Below are 20,266 nucleotides of genomic sequence, written 5' to 3'. Positions count from 1 at the left end.
ATGGCTGTGGTGCTCTTGCACTGAGCTGATTCCAGTCAGCCTAATCACAAAGCTGGGCAAAGGAAAAACTGAATTTTCAAACCGATGACACATTTATACCAGAATTGTAACTTTATGATATTAATGTATCATTTAACTTACATGTGTACTTTGGAATGTTTATAACTACTGTAAATCACAGGCGAGAGGGGCCAAGAGAGTGCCACACAGCATTCCTAGTGCAACTCATAAAATAAATACAATTGCAGGAGAACAACATGCCCGTTTCAAAAGGGAAAACGTAGCTGCTCTGCTGCAGATGGGAGATGTGCTAGAACTTCATCAGGAACAAGCAGAGGCTGTGCTGTGGCCTTTTCTCTGTGACCACACTGGCATTGGGCAGGGATTTCTAAGGATGAAGTGCCATCGAGCCAGCACTGACCAGGAGCTGTGTCCCTGCAAAAGGACAGCAGGCAGCTGCTGCTGGCATCATTGTTCTCTTCGGTATGACAGCCCACATTTTGGGATGTGATTGTTCTCTTCAGTATGACAGCCCACATTTTGGGATGTGATCTTCCTCCCTTTGCTGCATGGTGACTGCCCAAGAGCCATCCCCACGTTTCAGAGTGTGAAACACTCTGACCTCCATCCACCTTGTCTTGCAGAACACCTTGGAAAGAATAAAACCTGCTGTTCCCTGACCTGTAAAATTCTGAGGCTGATTTCTGACCTGGTAACTTTCAGTTTGTCCTTTAAGATTTAACTGTAATTTTATGACTTGACCGGTGGACTGTAAAATACACATTTAAATGCATTCAACTCAGATAAGGATCTCATCATTAGACCAACCTAACTTCTTTGTTTCAAGTTAATCACTCTCAGATTCTTCTGGATTCATCAGCACAATTACCATTTTTCTCCTTGTAGTTGGAAATGCAACTGGACACAAAGTCTGTCATTTCTTAAAAGACAGTAAAAAATATGGCAAATCTTATTGAAAATCCCCTCAACTTAAGAGACAAATCTACAGAAAACTCAAATGCCAGTCTGAAACCAGGACAGCTTTAAATATTAAAAATGGATTCGTTTCTGCAACTTAGGTGAAAGGATGACTTTTTTCCTAGCTTTATTATGCTAAAAACACTATTGAGCAGCAAGCACAATGTGGTAACATTGCACAGGCAGCAAAATACCAAAATAACACCAAGGACAGGAGACTGTTTTAATGTACTTTCTGGTAAGTTATTTAACATGCTTTTGTTGGCAGGGCAGATGGTTTGGGGCTTTGGATCAGGCCTGGATTACTTAGAACAGGCAGTAGGCAGTGCCTCTCACGTAATGGTTGTTCCCAAATACAGCTGAAAGCCGCTGTAATGGGACACTCAGTTCTGTTTCTCTTCCCTAACACTGACACCACAAGTATCCCGGCATGTCCCTAGGTTTGAAAGGAAAAAAATTCTCCATTTCACTGCATCTGCAGATGCTGAGCTGGGTCCTCATCTTACCAAGAAGTCCCAACTGCCCCTTCCTGGCAGGAAGGACAGGACCCAGAGCTCTCCCCTGGCTGCACAAGTCGAGTGAGTTATGTGGAGAGCAAAGCTGATGTCAGAAATGGGTTGGCAGAGCCCAGGGCAGGTTTTTGGCACCGCTGTCTGCCAAGGGCAGGTGGAGAAGAAGAGCTGTGTACAGCAGAGTCAGCCCCTCTGCCTGTTTGATGTTTCTGCACAGTAACTTCATCCTGGAAACATTCTGACAGGTTAACGATCCAAAAAAAGTGTTTCCTTTTCTCCCCTATTGGATCGTTTCTTGTTACAGTCAACAATTAAAAGTTTTATTTTAATACATTACCTAATTTATAATGGGTCCTGTCCATCATACACAGAAATGCCCATTATTTTAGTCAAATATAACTCTGCCTGTGTTCATCAACTTTCTCCATGCAATCCTTGGCCTCCGCATTTCAGAAATGTGACCCTGTGAGGTGTTTATAGAAGGCTAAATATAGGTTTATCTGTTCTAGTCTTTCCATGAAAGATCTTTTTCCTTCAACACATGGAGATTAAACACGTGGAGCAATATTAGTTAACGCTTAAGTAATGCCATGCTGCAAAAAACACCAGGAAATTCCATTTTGAAGTTGACGTTCCAGCCTGAACTTCTGTTGATTTTATATTTCTTTTCTCCCAGAGGCAGGAACTGAGGGTAGGGTGTTGCTGGAAGCTGAGTGACACTGCTGCAGACGGGTGTTTGGAGACACACCTCACACTAAGCTCTCTAGGTGCACTCTGAGGGTTCATTAGGGCCATGGTGGGAAGCAAGAGCAAAAATCCCATTGTTCTCAGCAGCCCAGAACTATTGAAAGCAGTATCTGGAAGTCCAGTGTATTAACTCTGAGTTAAATAAAAGAAAATGACCCAAACTTGAGGGAATTTGTGTCAGGGCAGCTGTTTGTGTGCATCTTCTGCTGGTCTTAACCCTCACACGTTGGGCTTTCCTGTTAGCGTTTACAATAACATCATTGCTTCACAGTCCTAGTGTTTAATATTCCCTCTTTCAAAATATGAAGTTGCAGCTGACTCCTTGTATCCTTTTGGGATAAATGGAGAAAAAGCTTTCCTTAACAGCTGCTATATATTATTATTATTACCTATTACATCATATCTTATTACAGCTCTATTACAAGTTTCCCTTAAAATCTAATCACATTCTGAAATTGTTTACAGCAAAGCTAGAAAAGGGCTCGAGACAGAAAGTTCACATCCCAGCATGGGCCTGAACTTTCTTGCAGTTCATATTTGCTCAGACACAGCATTTAACTCTCTTGTTCCTGAAAATGGGAGCAACTGTTCCTGAAAGATGGAAGAGCAGAACCATGGCCGTGAATTTGTGTTGGGACACCTGAGAGGTCTCTGGAGTGGTGGCAGCTGAGACAGAGTTTTACCTTCTGGTGTGTCAGGCTGAAAAGCAGAGAGATGAGGAGGGAAACTGTGCTCCCATATGTGTGAATAGCAGAACATCCATTGACTTCAGCACAGCCAGAATTCCACTCCAGCTGAAGAGATGGGTGGCAGACAGAGAGACAGATATTAATTAATTAATAAGCTCATTTGAGCTGAGCTAGGCTTATTTCTCTGCCAGTGAGCTCTGACAGAAGTGTGTCATGGTCCCCATCCTGAGCTCCTTATGGCACATGTCTGGGAGTCCAGCAAGGGGAAGGATGGAGGACTGGGAGTGGCTTGAGGCTCCCAGGATGTAGAGAAAAGCTGTTCTGCACTCAGGTGAAAAGAATCCAGAGCCCACCTGAACCTCCAGGGACCTGGTCCAGCCCCTCAGGAGCTTCACCATGATGGCCAAACCTCTCTTGCCTCCATCTCCCACCCTGCAGGCTCCTGCAGAGCGAGGCAGCAATGGTGCTGCTGCAGGGAAACACCTCCAGCCTCTCCTGCAGGAATAACTCCTGCTACTGTGGGCAAAGCTTCCAGGACGTCCCTGAGCAGAAGTGCAGGCTCATAACCGTGGAATGAAGCCAGGTCACCAGTCTCATCCACACTCTGACATTTCCATAGGTCTTTGCTTTACAGCTCTGATATTAAGTAGTTTGGCTAACTTTGTAGAAATGTTACTATTTTCTCGACAAAATGTCAAGTAAGTTTTCAGGGGGGAATACTTCATAACTGAAGTATGTTTTCCTAAGGGCAATAAACCACTAAGAAATGTACTTTTTTCCCACCCAGCCTTTGAGCCAAAAGTTTCACATGTTTTTCAAAGAAATAAAATTATAGGTGTTTTTCTGTAGTAAGGTGAAGTACCACCTGGGTGGCAGTGGTAGAAAGCTGGGCAAACTTTATAAATCTAGAAGGGGGAGACTGTTTTGGCATGACTTAGGGTTACAGCCTGGGTTTCCTATGCATAATTTTAAAAGGAATTGCTCAAAGCATCAGGAAACTATGCCCAGTGTACAATTCCTACCTCTTCAGACTCATGGAAGATTGCCACGGCCAGAGAGGACTTTTTCAGTGGAATGAACAGTGGAGTCAAGAGGCAGACGTTTATTTCTTATCTGACAAGCCCACACCCCTGCACATGCTGGTTTAAGAATGTAGAGCCAGTTGAAAATAGAGTTGGTCAAGAGGGTTTAATTGGGTTCCTCTTTTGGGATCACATTGGGTTCCCATCATCTGCTGGCCATGAGGACAGCTCTGAACTGGTGTCTGGACACCTCCAGTCTAATCTCAGCTCCACAAGAGTGTGGGGGAGTTCATAGGTAGTGGTAAAGAGCTAAGGGGCCAGAAATGCACTTTGGGTTTGGTCATTTTAATCTCTGACATCACAGACCTCAGAATGTGATAAATGTACCAACAGTGTAGCTCTTCTGATTTGAGTAACAGAGAAAATGAGCATCAGTTCATCCATGGTCATTTTATATTAATAGGGAAGGTGAAGAGAGATGAAGGACAAAGAAACTTTTGCTAAACTCTCTGACAGTGATGCAAGAGCTTTAAGGGTTAAGAAATGTCTTGCAGGGCTGTCGGGCACCCTGAGTAATTTATTTAAAATCAGGCAATATAAAATCCCTCTCCTGGAAATCAAACAGAAGGAAAAGTAAAGTAAAACTACAAAGGAGTTCTCGTTCTCTGGCCTGCTCTGCATGCTGGCTTCCTACGTGCTGGGCTGAGGAAACTCTGAATCCTGGGGAAGAAATCCATGGAGAGGAAGCTACAGCCATCACACAGTATAAAAGATGTGGCTGGTTTTAATCAGGGCTGAGTCTTCACAAATAACAAATGGGAAGGAGAGGTTAAAATGGGGCATGAGGCTAAGCCAATAAAGCCTTTTCTGAGACAAAATAAGAAGGGTGTATTTCAATATGCCACCGAGGGGAGAGCTGAACAAAGAAATGTGTCCAGGAGGTACAAACCCTGTCTGACTCCAGCTCACAGTGCTGCCCAGCTCATGGCCAGCAGCAGGCTCCTCATTTAGGAATTCTGAGTAACCCCCGTTGGAAGGCGAGTCTTTTTGACTGTGTAACCAGGCCAGACCTTAATTGAATTAGACATCTAAAATTAGACAGTGTGAACATCCACACTCCCTTATCCCCTCCCCAACCCCTCAACGTGCACATGAATCACTTGCCTGGGAGCGTCCTGGCATTTTTCAAACTTTATTGCGGGAAAAAATTTCATTTTTGGAACACCAAGTTAGTAAGAAATGTGTGAACAAGAGCAGCGTTTGGCTCTGCCTGCATCTGGGATGCAGAGAGCTTTCCTGCCCCGGTGGGAGGCGGGGTGTCCTGCTGGGATGGAGTGGGGAAGGGGTAACTGGTGCTGCTGGGGAACACACACTGAACATTCCCAGTGGGATATGCAGCCAGGGCACAGTTTTGAACAGTTCTCCTGCAGCCCACATCTAACAGCAGCCCTTAAATTGTCCTGCTCCTTTTCCTGAAATTCAGTGAGACTGGATAACTCAGCTGGAATCAGGAGAGTGCTGGTGGCAAAAGGCAGCATTTCAAAAGATCTTGGTCTGGTACCCATGGAGGGGTTGGCACCAAATCAATTAGTGCTGGGGCACTGAGGCTAAATAACAATTCCATCCTTGGGTACCAGCTGATGTGAGGGCCGAGGGAAAAAACAGCTTTCTGGATTTCTGGAACAGATACCGGCAACACCTTGGAGCAGAATCTTCCAAGACCACAACAAAATTTTCAGTGCTTACTGGATTTTTTTCAGCATAAAGCTGTGGTTTGTGTGGGTTGCTCCTTAGTGTCTTTCAAGTAACCAGCCTGCTGCTATGCAAACATTTGGGGTATGCAGTGGCTTGTGTGGATGCTGCCTTGATTTATAGTAAACCTTGGGAAGAACTCCTACAGCACCTGAAAGCAATCTTTCAGCAGCTCAAGGAAGCAGAGTTGACTTTTAATTCCCCAGTGTTCAGTAAGAAAGCAGGAAGCCATTTATAAATATATATATATATATATATATATATATAAATATATATGTATGTTCTATCTCATACATATAAATAAATATAAATATGAGATATAGAAGGGAAAGGAAGTTATGAAACCAGAGGTACATAAAATGCAAGCTATTCAAATGCACCTATTACTGACTGCTAAATTGCAGGTGAGACCTTTCCTGGGTATTGCGGTATAGTATTGGAAATTTATTCCACATTTTGCAACACTGGCTGCTCCATCAACTGATCTCACTAGGAAAAAATCATCTCATAAAATAAATATGACCCCATGGCGTGTGCTTGCCTTTCAAGGATTGAAATCAGTTCCTAGAGATCAAATAGTTTTCATGAGCCTGGAATTTTGAGGTCCGTAGAGGGCAAATCTCAATGTTAATAATCTTAAATCAGGGTCAAAATTAGCACAAAATTTAAAAGGAGGATAAAAAAAAAATCTACATTTGCTTGATAAATTATCTGAAAGAAGATGAATTCCCTAGGCATGCAGAAATTTTAATGAAGTGGATCACTGCATTTCCTTGCAATGAATTACATGCCACACTAAGGCATAGGTGGTTAAACAACAGGAAATCCATAAAGCCAAGCAGAACCTTAGTGATCACACAAGTTTACATGATCAGTTTAGTAACTTCCATTTGTGTTGGACCAAATCTACCAAAGAGCATATTTCTCCCAGAGGGACTGAGAATAGAGGGATCAGTTTCTCATAATGGAATTGCTCTTTGCTGAGGTGATTTGGAACAGGTCTTCCCAAGTATAAATCTTTTATTGAAAAAAAGAAATCATTAAAAAATGATCAAATACAAACTAATATCCTTGCAGTAAGGCAGTGTTGGCCTGTGATTCCCAGGGCACCAGAGATCACCCCGGTCTCCTTCTCTCCAGATTGCCTGACTCAGAGAGCAACAAATGTGGGATGCAAACAAATATTCATGCAGAAAACTCACTGGTGTAAGACTGTTTCCTTCAGAGAAAATAACTTTTCTGGGTCTGGGTTTCATGAAGCAAACAATATTCAGCAATAAAGGAAGGGAAAACCCAGCGGGTCTGGAATATAATTTTTATTCCTAGGAGTGAAGGATGGTTTTGGCCAAAAGAAAAAAGACTAAATCTGTCCTGAAGGTGGGAGGAAAGTGTGCAAGTGACACAAGCCAGGGCCTCACCTGCTCTCTGGCAGTGTGTGCATTGCTGTGGAGAGAGAAACTGCAGACACAGAGAGCCCACCCTGCGCACGGTGGCTCCCAGAGCCCTCCAGGACACCTCTGAGCCTGTGCTTCAGTGCAGCAGAACCAAACCATGTCCTCAGTCTGAGAAACTGCACTCCATCCAGCCCTCTCATTAATCTTTCTCTACATCTCATGTCTTAAGTGGTTTCTGAGGAGGTTTGAGTTGTTTTCCTTTTCCCAAAGAATACAGCTTTGCACAGCACGAAGGGAAACATCCATCCAGCAACACCAGTAATTGCAATAGTGCCTCGTACAACTCCAGTCCTTCCAGCCCTGCTGCTACACAGGGGGAAGTGATATTTCCCTGAAGGCAGTGCCTCTCCTCAGTGTTACAGGTGCTCCTCTTCACCTGGCTGAGAAACCTGCAGCACAGTCACTGAGGCATGGGTATTAAATTAAGTCTTTGGTTTTTCGTGAGCTCAGGTGTTCAGCTCACATCTGAGCCCAGGTTCCCTCCATGGAGAGCTGACTGGGGTCTGCAAGAGGGAGAGGAAGGAAATGGAAGTTCAGGGGACTGACCCCACACTTGGTGAATAAATTTGCCCATTTATTCACCAAGTAACTCTCCCTGCAGCTCTGAGGGCTCCCTGCAGGACAGCAGTGGTTCAGATAAAGTGTTGTTGAAGAAGGGACACTATTTGCTTTTACCCTTTGGGTATTTGCACTTAAAGGATTTTTTAGAAATGCCATGGAAAACATCTAATCCCTACACCCTGAATGAAACATCCTCACACTGCCTCCCTCTGTGAAACACGACATGTGCCCCGGTCATTTCATTTTCCATCCAAAAACCCTGACCTCGAGTTCTATTTTCTTAGGCAGGCTTACATTTAATTAAAAGGAAACTATCAGGAATAAAAGTCCCTCTTAGATATGCTGCATCCAGTCCCAGGTTAGGCCTGCTCAGGACTTCTCCATGTACAATTTCCTCCAGGATTCCAAACTATCCCAGGACCCAGTGTGATGCAACAGCAGTTTCAGCACAGCAGATAGGGTAATGCTGGCCTGACAAGTGAAATTCATTATTGCATTCCATTAATTTTGAGTCATGCACCCAGCCCATGGAAGTTGGGAGAACCTTGTGAAAAACAAACTCACTGCATTGTGCTCTGATGTTATTCTTGGCTGGGGTTTGAGGCAGCCTGCTGGGGTCCTCCAGAGCGGCTGAGCATCCGTAGAGCAGCTGCTGTCTTCAGAGAGAGGGATAGAGGCTCATTCTTCATCTGGGACTACAATAGGGACAGCAAGGGCCTCCCTGGGATCTTTAAACGCAGGCATGACTTGGGAGGGTGGTGATGTTGGCCCCTGACACTTTGGAGTGTTGAGCTCCAATTACATATTTACTTGCAATTGCTAAGTGACTGCTTTGAGCGTTTCCTGTGCAAAGCTGAGCCCCTGGAGCATGCTGTAGGAATGGCTGGGGCAGGCAGGGGACTTCGATACTCCTGAGAACAATGTGACCTCCATAAAGGCCCCGTGACAACTGCATGAAATCCTCTGCAGCACAGCTCTGGGCTGGGACCCCGCAGGAGCATCCTCCCAGCCGCACAGAACGGCTCAGTGTGACTCAGAGCACAAACACTGCCCAGCCCAAATGCTGTATGAAAATTCCGAGTGTGAGTCAGCCCAGCCCCCCCGGGGATCACAATTACTGTCAGCGAGTGTCTGCTAAGCAAGGCCCTGCTCAGGGATCACATCCAGGGGTTTCTCCCATGGGAATCTGTGCTGGAGACACCCGGGCACGGGGCTGGGCTGGCACCGCATCAGGCACTCCCTGACTCATGGCAGTGTCTGCCTTGCAGTGCTGACTCCATCAGACCTGGAGTGCTGATGGGCAACTGCAGGAGAATGGGATAAAGCAGCACTTCCCAGGCTCCTCCATGGGTTGACCTGGTCCCACAATGAAAAGACAGTCTGACCCCTTCTTCTTTAGTAGGAACAGTGGCTAAGGCCTGAGGAGACAAAACTAATGGACAAGCCTTTTGCATCATCACAGCAGGGAGCAGACACCATGTCCATAGCCTGCAGGCCGGGACAACAGTCCCATCCCAATCCCAGCTCTTTTCTCTTTTTTCCTGGCAGACTGAACTGGGCTGGGTCTCTGTATTAAATGACTTCTTTCACTTTGGTAAACAAAGCAAACCTTCTGCCCTGGCTGCACGACAGCTTGTGCTCAGCAGTGCTCTGGGTCACCTCTGTACGTGCTGCTGGGCTGAGGAGGCACAAGCCTTGCCCCTCTCAGAGAGCCTGGATCTGCCTCCACGGCTTCCCCAAGGCCACCCAGGAGCCTCCACACTCACTTCTTCCCTACCAATGTCAACAGAGCGCTTCCCACCACACCTCTTTTCCTTATCACCCCTTTTCCATCTCTGTCTGACAGATCATGGAGCGTATAAGTGCTGTCTTGTCTCAGGTATCTGTCTGGAGCATCAAAAGATGTGCCCTGCAGTGAGTGAGGTGCTGTGACCCAGTTCAGGCTGCTTGCACGCACCGCTGCTCCCGAGGAGCTGCTGCTGCTGCCAGGCCGCTCGTTTGGTGTGCCAAGAAAAGTGAGGAGCTAAAATTACCTGTGCAGGCAACCTGAAACACCTTTAGCTGAGCACAAGGACAAAGTGAGGGTGTATCAAATGGAAGGCAGCAAGTCAGGAGAGACAGCAGAGTGACAGAGCATCTCCTTGTGCCCCAGAGCAGCCTCTGAGTTTTTAGGATGAGAAGAGAGCATGAGAGAGCATCTCCCCAGCATGGCCTGGTCTTGCCACCACTGTGCCTTCTTCACTCCGGGGGCTCCTCAAGCCAGGAAAAAGGAGGTACTGACCCAGGATGTGGGTGATTTGAAAGGGATCCTGTTGGCATTGGTTTTCGGTGGAGAAATTTTCAGTTAGTAGAATAATCTTAAGGAGAAAAGCTCTTTTCTCAACAGAGTCCCACCTTTTCAAGGGCTGAAAGATCCTGAGTCGCGCTTCTTTATTTTTGAGTCTAAAACTTGTCTGCAAAAATATTCCTTGGAAATCACTCTTTTTCATGACTTTGTCTGCTTTCATCAGCTTGTCCTTGGAGGAAGAATGAGGAAGGACAACTAGCAGAAAAAGAGCTGCCCTTCAGGAGAGCACAGGAGGTTCTATTTGCTTTCAGTGTCCCAACAGTTCTGTCTGTAGAAGATGCTGTGTTTTCGTGCTGGCTCACACCCTGCTGCTCAGAAACAGCTGGAGAACCATGGTAAAGACAATTAAGTGCACCCAGATGTCAATGCCACACCAGCAGGATGCACAGCCAAGCAGACTCTATCCTTTGCAGACAAACCTCTTGTTGTACCAGGGCAATTGTACCAAAGTCATCCTAATTTCTTGAATTTTCATCTGAGCATCTCAAAGGAAATTTCCCTTGTGGATAAGTAAAATGGCACACATTGGCTCCCACTTCACAGACAAGATTCTGAAGATGATGAACCCAAACCACGTGGAAGACTAAAGCCTGGCTATTCCCCTTCCTGCGCTAACCATGATAGGAAATTCAAAGTTATAGTAGCTCGCTAACAGTAGGGAGCAACTTATTCCTCCAGGTGTGAAAATATGGGTAATAAATATTAATAGAGCAAGGCTCTGAAAATAGCGAGGGAAAACAAGTCAGAAACACTTTGCAGAATCTCACTGATTAAAGTGAAATCTCATTTAAAATTGTCAAAAGCAGCAGTTCTGCCTTTACCATTTATTTTTTGTCACATCCAAGTGTTTCAGTTTGGTAAGAAAAAGCAGCTTTGTTTTAACAGTCTCAGTTGGATTACTTCTGATTTATGTTGCACATTAATCTTAGAATAGGTGGTTTGTTGGTTTTATTTTAGAAAGAATTGCAGTTTTCAATCTGATATGAAAAATGTCATTTTTGACCCAGAACTTTGCAAGCTCCTGCTTTGTCCAGGGAGGAGCCAGGACCACATTGGTAATTACAGCCCCACGCCCGTCCTGGCTGGGGCTGGAGTGGGGTTTTGCAGAATGTGCTGATAGATCTGGGAGACATTTCCCCACATTCTGTGCAAACCCTGCAGAAAACAAACCCGGGGACAACTGTGATGGGGTGACTGCCTGTCCTTTGAGGACTCCATATAAATCTGCAGCCCCAGTAACCACTGACCCAGATGGAGCCCAGATCTAATTTAGGCCTTGGAATCCTTCTTGGGGTGTACAGTGGGATGTCCCTTAATGGTCCCTGCAGCAAAACCCCAGCTCTGTTTTGCCAGCCTCCCACACTCAGCTGCCCACTGGAGTCAGCAGGAATTTAGAATGCAGAGGTCTTTTAAGGTCAAGCCTTGTATGGACTTCAATCCATCCTGGTCCCAGTTTTCAGGATGGAGGAGTCCAGCAATAATTCACTGTCTGGACTGTTGAACACACAGGTATGAGACACCACTTTACCCCAAAAGGTTTATAGAGGCACCCACAGTGATTTGCTGCTGATTTTTTATGGAATATAATCACATTACTCTGTAGTGCAGCTGCAACTGATGGCAATAAAACTTGATGTATGGGGAGGACAAACAATTTTGCAATGGGCCATGAAAAATCAGTTTTAGAATGGCACAGATTTTACCAAAAGACTCATTCTTGCTAAATAATGCAGAGCTAAATGAGTGGTTACAAAGGCTCTGAAATGAATGGTGCATCCTGTGTAATATTATAAAGGAAGACAATAATAAACTACATTTTTAAACTTATCACTTCACCATCATCCTTGGTGCCAAATGCCATGTTCTATTCATTAGCAGGTAGTTCCTGGGATCACTCACACTGGGACTGGGTATTTGATGCAGTCTTTGGCTGTAACAGACTGTCTCTCAGACTCCTTCCTTATGTATAGCAAGCTTGAAACAGAGCTAATGAAGGCCAGATGGCTGCAGGCTCCTTCTCACACCCATAATATTGATGGGAACATTCTGGAGGGAGTGGATTCTGCCCCAGTCTTTTCCTTGTGCCTGACATGATGATAACCACATTGCAGCCTCTGTACTGTTTGGTCCTAACTTGATTCAAATGTTTCCTGGATTTCCAGCAAATGAATGAAGTGCAGCTCAAAAGGAAATATATGCAGGCCTTATTAGAAAAGGTTGTACTCATCACGAATCAGCTAAATACCTCATTTCTGACAGCGGGGAAATCCTTTTAAAACTGAGTTTGTTTGGAAAGATTTTGAATAGTTCATTATAAAAATGCATTCATCTCTGCCAGAATATAGAGAAGCAGCCAAAGTACAAAATCTGGCCCCACTCAAGTCCATGGGATTTGGCATAAACTGGCAGAACTACTGGGCAGAATACTTTGTTCTGGATTAAAGTAGTACATCTTATGTGCTAATGGAGCCCACTGAGTGTGCTGCCAGCCTGAGAAGGCCTTGCAGTTAGGCTCTGTCTGACTACGCTAATTAAGAAGAATAATTAATGCCCAAATATAATTCTCTGGAATGCTGCAGATATCCCAGATATTTCACGATTGCACAGGATATTGCACAGGATTAGATACTGTCTCTGTTGGTAAATTCCTCGTGGTTAGTAATCTCATCTTTTATATTTCTTTTTTAATAAGGAGCTGCCTTCATGCTGAAGCCAGCTCTGTTTAAAGCTGCAAGAAAAAAGTAATTAAATCTGACAGGACTTGCTTTCATGACATATATTGCAGGCTATCTCATGACACACAGACCTGGTCATATTTTTGTTATAAGGAGTTGATTTATTTTCAACAAGTATCTCTTTTAGAATCAGAGTTTTCCTGAATTCTGTATTTCTTTGGCTAAACAAGCCCTGCTGCCTGTCTGTGGCTCTGTGCTCTGCAGCAGTGCTGGCTGCACACCCTGGCTATGTTGACATGTAATGGTTTGAACATTTGACATTTATATGTGGCTGGCATTCGTTTTGTTGCCTTGCAACCATCTGGTTCCAGAAGAAACTCATAAACTGCTCCTGAATCATGCAACCACCAGACAGCAAACAGATAGAGCTGTAGGACTCTGACAGCACATTTATCACCCTCCTGTGATAGCTGACACAAACTGCACTGCACTGTCTTCTCCTCTCTCTGTCATACAGAGCAGCCAGGGCAGCACTTGAAAACGAGGATTTGATTCCTCCCAGCAGTGGGAGTTTGTTGTTCACCCTGCCTGTGGCCCATCCTGTGTGCAGGCTCTCTATGTGCCCCCCAAATCTCTGCATGCACCAGCACTGGGCCCCTGCATCCAACACATGGCAACAAACCACCCCGAGCTGGAGGGAACCACTCCAAAGCCCAGATTTTGGGCTGAATTTTTCCAAACTACAGAAATGCCAGGGGACACATTTCAAGTCAGAGCCTTTCATGCTTGTGCATGAAAAGAAAATTACAAATGTACAGCCTCTGCTGGTCCTGGTGGTGTTGGCACAGCTGAGGACAGGGGACTGGCAGTGAAGTGCTGTCCTTTTCTGGCTCCATCACCCAGGCCAGCAGCAGCAGGGAATGAGCCAGCCTGTTCTAACAGAGAGAATTTTGTCCCAAATATTTTTGCTACAAAATCTATATTCTTTATTGTCAAGTAGATTAACTGATACAGGAATGAAAAGTTTCTAGGAGCAAAGTGCATTCTTTAAAATAGAGCAAGGGGAGTGCAGTTGCATTTTTCTTGGCTGTGGTTTATTTAGGAGGACAGCAGCTCCCCTGTCATTTCATTTGATTGTCCTCTCCTTTTTACTTTCAGTTTCTAAATTTTTGACACCGGTCCCATGTCCATGAAGCAAAGAGATCACTTTCCTCAATAAATAGGAAAACTGAAAAATGCAGGAAGACCAGGTTATTAAACCTAAAGAACTCTCACTCACACATTATGTAATACCAATTTAACAAGAATTTTGCTCTGTAATCAAATCCACATAACTCATTCTATAACTGGAACCATCTCTTTCCAAATTAAACAGTGCTTTTTTTTTTTTAATAATTGGATAATGTGAGAGTACTACAGCAATTTGGGTTTAGATTTCATTATTGGAATCCATTCTTATTTTCAGCTTCCATGGATGTGTACACAAACACACACTACACTAATCCAAAAGAATGACTTTTATATTACAAAATTCAGCAAATAATAGTAGCAGACACTGGAGGGCACCTGCCTCAAATTCTCACCTACTTAAATATGCCAGAAAGGAAAAGTGAATACTTATGGTGACTGGAATGGCTTCCTTTTCAATTTCAATTCAAAGGGCCTGCAAAAATGATTTATTAGGTTCACACTGAATCTTTAAGATATATGTGTGTGTATCAGAGATGGAACCAGACAGGGAGTCTGAGTGTGCAGCTGGGAAACCAGGTACAGACCTGACCAAAGCCAGCCAGGTCAGCAGCATTTAGTACTTGCTCTGTTCATAATTCTTACCTTACAAAAACCCCAAATATGGGCCATGGTGATGCCATTCCTGTGCCAGGGATCCTTATATGTCTGTGGACAAGGCAGCAAAGGCAGGGAGGGAGGCACAGGCACTTAGGGATGCAAAGCAGGAGCAGAACTTTGTTATCAAGACTGGTCTGAACTTGACAGAGGCAGGGATTCCCAGTGCCCTTTAATGGCATTGGCTCTTCGGGGAAGGCTTAAAATCTTATTCAGGAAAACTGCATCTCCGTAAGTGGCAGATAAAAAGAGAGGCTTTGCAAAGAGCCAGAGAGCTGCATCCAAATCCCTTGCATTATTTTCAACAGCCCACAGGAATTTCTTTGCACTCCTTCAGGGCATCTGCCTCCTGCCCAGGCCAGCAGATTGAACAGATTTTAATGCTTTTATTCTTTTACATTCTATATGAAAGCAGTGCAGGGCACAGCATCCCTTACTGATGTTCAGATTGCAAAGGTTGGAATACTGCTCTGTGTAAATGTTCAGTGGGTGTTGGACATGGAAACTCTCCCAAGCCCAAATCTTGTCTGATACACCCTGTCTCTCCATAAACCTGAGCTCATTGCACTCAGCATCAATACACTTCAATAAACAGATACAAAAAGTCAAAAGGATTTCACAGAAAGTATTTTTGCAGGGAAAGAAAGACTACTTCAACTGAAAGAAAGATTACTTCAACTCAATTAAAATTGAGTTATTTGAATTTTATTTAAAACTATTGATTGATTGTTCAAATTCTTCTAGCACAGCAAAAAGTGCACTTTGTTCTGTGCACATACATTGGACAGAAACCTTATTAAAAGTCAGTGGAGGTTTCCAATAAGCAGGGCCATTTGATAGACTAAGCTATCTTTAGAGAAAACCAGGTTTGCTGTGTTAAGATTAAAAATCCTGCATTAGTGTCTGGGATATTGTACAGAAGGCATTGCTTGTGTTTCCACACAACACAAAGTGCTCTTTAGGCAGAGGAGTTCTGCCTGAACTGAGACTGGACTTTGCATGAGTTTAAGAAAGAAAATAATTGAGAAACAGAATGGGCAAGTAAATTAGGATAATATCTGAGTGTCTGCTCCCACGTGAGCATAGCTGCTGGTGTCTTTATTGCAGCTATGCACACTAAAGCAACAGGAGATTGGAGCCTGGCTTTTCCCAACACCAAACCAAAGCCTGGATTCCTCTTGCACCACAATTAGTTGCTCCTGTCTTTTTCTTCATCAGGTGATGTTGTACAACATAACTGTACAACTTCAGTTTTTCCATGTAACAGAGCACACAGCTGAACCCCCCTCCACTGCCTCAGTTGTTTTTCCACTTAGGCTGCACTGAATATCCTGACACCAGGTGTATTGTAATTTTATTTTCCTGGCCTCTCAATTTACTGAAAAGCACGAAGAAATGCAATGGCATTTCTCACCACAGAGAAATTCTCCCTGTTTATAAAACAAACTGAAAGGAAGAAGCTTTGTCAAATGAAGCCCTGGGAACTATTCACAGGCTACAGCTGTCCTAGGGCTGGTGTGTTGAAATATCTGTGAGTGACATGACAGGTAAGAGCAACCGGGAGAGAGGAGAATTACCTGGCCCATTTTCCTCTGATTGCTGAAACTCAGTTGCTCACTAGGAGGAAACCACAGAAATGGCCACGTTTTAGAGTGCTGTGTATTGGAAACCTGCACAAACGGGCACGTTGTGTAAGCTTTGCTCTGAGAGCCATTATTGTCACTACCAATACGTCTTAGAAGCCGGGACAAGCCTGGAATGATGGCAGATGATGATTTAGGGCATGGCAGCGAGGGGCTCAGGAGGGAGCCTGTTTCTGAGCGCCGATGGCAGGAGCAGCCTCAAAAACGCACGGCAGGCTGCAGAAACAGCGAGTCCCGAGGGCAGGCGGTGCAGGGAGGGAAAGGGAGGATGGTGCACGAAGAGAAGGGGAGGATGGTGCAGGGAGGGAAAGGGAGGATGGCTGCGAGCCTCCTGCCCGGAGCGAGCCCCGGCACAGCGGCCCTGGCAGCGATGCCCATTGCTCAGGAATTCTTGGTCGCTGATGGATTTCAGTGATTCCCCTGGGAATTGCCCCGGGCTTTTCCAGCGCAGCCTGGCACGGATCTTTCGGCAGCAGTGCAGCGTGGCTGGCATTTAGAAGCACAAATTGTGCGAGAGGATTCCTTGCTGTTCGCCCCCGTGACATGGCACAAACCCCGAGGTCCTTTTCCAAACAGGATGGAGCATTTCCAAGCTCTTTCAATCTAGTGGAAAACCTCTCTGGCTGCAGATGCCTCTCTGTGGGTACACAGGCAGCAAACCACAACCGGAGGGCAGCGCTGGGGGCGAGGAGAGGAAAATGAAATGTTTTGCAGGCTGTGGTGCAGGGAGGCTCTGCCAAAACTCCCTGTGCTGGGTGCCTGTCCCCCGGCCAGGACGGGGCACCTCCTGCACCTCCAAGGTGGGCTCTGGGCACAGCCAGACACGCGGGTGGCACCTGGTGACAATTCCCCAGCTCACACTGGGTGTGTGTGGGCTCTGTGCCTGCCCAGGCAGGTGAGTGTGCCAGTGCTGAAGCACAGCGTGCCCGTCACAGCACGCCTGTCACACCAGCCCCGAGTCCCTGTCCCCAGAGAACGCGTCCTGTGACACCGGAGCAGCAGAGCAAGGAACAGCCTGCCCCAGTTGCTGCCAGTTCAAAAGGAAAGTGGGATACCAGCTGCCAGTTGGGACAGAAATCTTATGTGTGCATCTTTATATATGCCTTATCCCTTACCCTTCATGCAAGAAGCTTTAAAAATATTTATGGGTAATTTGTGTCGACACTTCCAACACAGCTATGTTACTGCCAAGGCCTTGCTATGGCCACATGTCCTTAGTGTCAGAAGCATTTTATTTTATTATTATCTCTGAGCAACTACTCTGTCTTATCAGTTTTCTCTCCTGCATTTTTGTTCATTTTCCTAATTTTTTCCTGGTTTTATACTGAAGGTGAAAAGCTGAATGTCTGTTTAATCTCCAGTACCAGAATAAAAGACCTATCAATGCAAACAAAGGAGAAGTAAGTTCCAGAATTTTTTTCACCATCCTTGCAAAAGGCAAGACTGCAGTAACTTACAGAAAGGGTTTTTTTGCTGGATTTTTGAGATTTTTTTGCATTTGAACCAGACAGCACAAAAGTCATTCTTAAGCAATATTTAGGGAGATATTTCACTCAAGTTCTGAACACTCCTGGAATGTTTTCAAAGGAGAAAATGAAGGAAAGTCCACTATTAACAGGCAGTTAGAGAAATTTTCAGATTACTTTCAGTTTCTTACTTATCTTGGCATTCCATTAAAATAATTGCACTTGCTGTAGTACCAGAGAGATTGATTAGACTGAAAACTTTATTGTTAGCCTGTTTAACATTATATTTACCCCTTTTAGCAGCTCTTGATTCAGAGGGAGACACTAAGAATAAAAAATGGAAAGTAATGTCTCTGAAGAAGCTTCCATTTTAGTAGCTTTAGTTTAATCACTATAAAGAGGAGCTCTGGTTTAATCTAGTTTTCTTGGGATTAGAAGACTTTTAATTATTGCTTGCAATCAAGCCTTCTAGCCTTGCATGAAGCAACACATTAAAGCTGGGATTTTAAAAGAGCCTCAGGAACACACTCATCATTAAAATTCAATGACACTGGCAGCTTAGCTCTCTGCCTCCTTTGAACATCTTGGGGTTTCCTTTTAATAAAGTAACATCTGTGAAATTTAGAAAACAATATTAATTTTGACCCTCTCTGGATTTTTAATGGGTCTGTTAACTCAATGTAGGCGATCCTCCCCTCCTGCAAGCCTTTCCTGGGAGCAGGTTTTAGTCCCAGCACCTTTTTATAAGAATATGATGTTTCTTTAAAGTAGGGAACGTTCAGGATCATAATGAGTGGATTCTCTAAGCTTTTCCTGAGGCAGAGAGCATCAGCTCTGGTCATGGGCTAGAGGAGGGAGTGGCTGCAGAGCATCCCTGAAATGTCTGGCCTAGAATGTGGCCAAGGTGGTGTCTGTGCATGTGTGTGAGAGTGAGTGGGCCTGGAGGGCCTCACCTGGATTTTCACTCAAGTCTTAACTGCTAATGATAATTTTGCACTCTAGAAAGTCACCCTGGTGCTCTGGCACAGGCTCCCAAAAGCAAACCAGCACACTCTGCTCTAGACCTGAGACCAGTCCCTAAGTCTGTGCTCTGCCAGCCCGACCAAATATCCTTAGACAAAGATCCTGCCCTGAAAGTGGCATTTATCTTTAATTCTTTCTCCTTCCTGAGTTTCCACTGGATTCCCATTACCGACAGAAAATTGGCAACTATTCAGATTAAACACCAGAGTGAATTTGCTTGGCTCCAAGGAAGACATTTCTGTGTCGAAAGGTAAATTATGTTGCTGTTTTTCCACCTGTTAATGTGCAGATTATATAATAGAGACATTTTTCAATTTATATTTTTCTTCTTATGATTGCAATGACGTAGAAGGTTTGACCTTCACAGCCTCTTCTTTGCTTCATAGAATAATGTCAATGCTTTTGTGAAAAAGATCAAAAAGTAGGATTTGAAACCATAAGGATTTTGTTTGCTGATTACAGAGATGCTTTTAGTGGTAAATCTTACAAAAACTTTAGTCCAAAGCCATTTTTTAGGTTTAAATCTTTGGCAACGCAAGATCTCAATCCTAAAATTGAGATGGTTGTGGGTAATGCTGTTGGAAAGGCAGAGTGTGGGTCCCCATTTGTGTGTGCTGTGGGATGTCTTGATTTCAGGGTAGCCAGGCTGTGACATCTTCTGAAACTCCCAATTTCCTGGGATGGTGGAGTCAGGAGATTTGAGGAGCAGTCCCAAGAGATAATGAAAGGGCAAGTACAAGTGGTGAGAGCCCCAAATGAACGGCCTGGACTTGGAAGCTGAACACAGGCTGAGCTCCAGCCAGGGATGATTTCCCCAAAGGATTCAAGCACACACCCACAGCAGCAGGGATGTCACACACCAGCCCACTAAAGCAGCTGGGCTTTATATTTTCTGGTTGCTGTTGAATATGCAATGGCAATTTCTCTCTACTTTTTAATCTCTCCTTAAACAAAGTCATAGTTCTTCCACAGTCACCTCGGAGACAGGGAGAGAAATATTTTCCTAACAATTACTGCAGTCGGCTTAGCTGGGCATTTGAAAGTAACAGACATTTAAAAATATACAATAACAGTAATCTTTTAAAATACTTTATTTTAGAAATATTATTTGGGGAAAAAAGTCCTTGCTCCCTTTATTCAGCAGGAAATGCCTCACAATTATCTTTATTTTCTTACTGTTTGTGGGATGAATTGAAAATCAGTGTTTTAGATAAATTTACCTAGCAGCAATTAACATTTAATTTCCTTTAAAAATATGGAAACAAGATTAAAATGCCCATTGGGGGTGATTTATCCTTGATTAAAGTTTAGAAGTGACTGAGAAAAGTTGATGCTCAATGCATTAATCAAGAAATAAGAGAATGAAAACTTATGTTTGATATTCCAGAAGCAAACTTGGAAGTGGCTTGGAAACTGGCTAAGTTTATTTTTATTATCAGGGAAATAAGTACCTTGCAGGCTCACAGGGGTGACCACAGCCCAGAGAAGCAGAAGAGCAGGTTTTTCCCTGAAGGCAGTGATTTGGCACACTCAGAAAGATGGGCTAATATTT

This window comes from Zonotrichia leucophrys, chromosome 20 (genome assembly GCF_028769735.1).
Source record: "Zonotrichia leucophrys gambelii isolate GWCS_2022_RI chromosome 20, RI_Zleu_2.0, whole genome shotgun sequence".
NCBI classification, from domain to species: Eukaryota; Metazoa; Chordata; class Aves; order Passeriformes; family Passerellidae; genus Zonotrichia; species Zonotrichia leucophrys.
Note: the sequence above shows the minus strand (reverse complement) of the source record.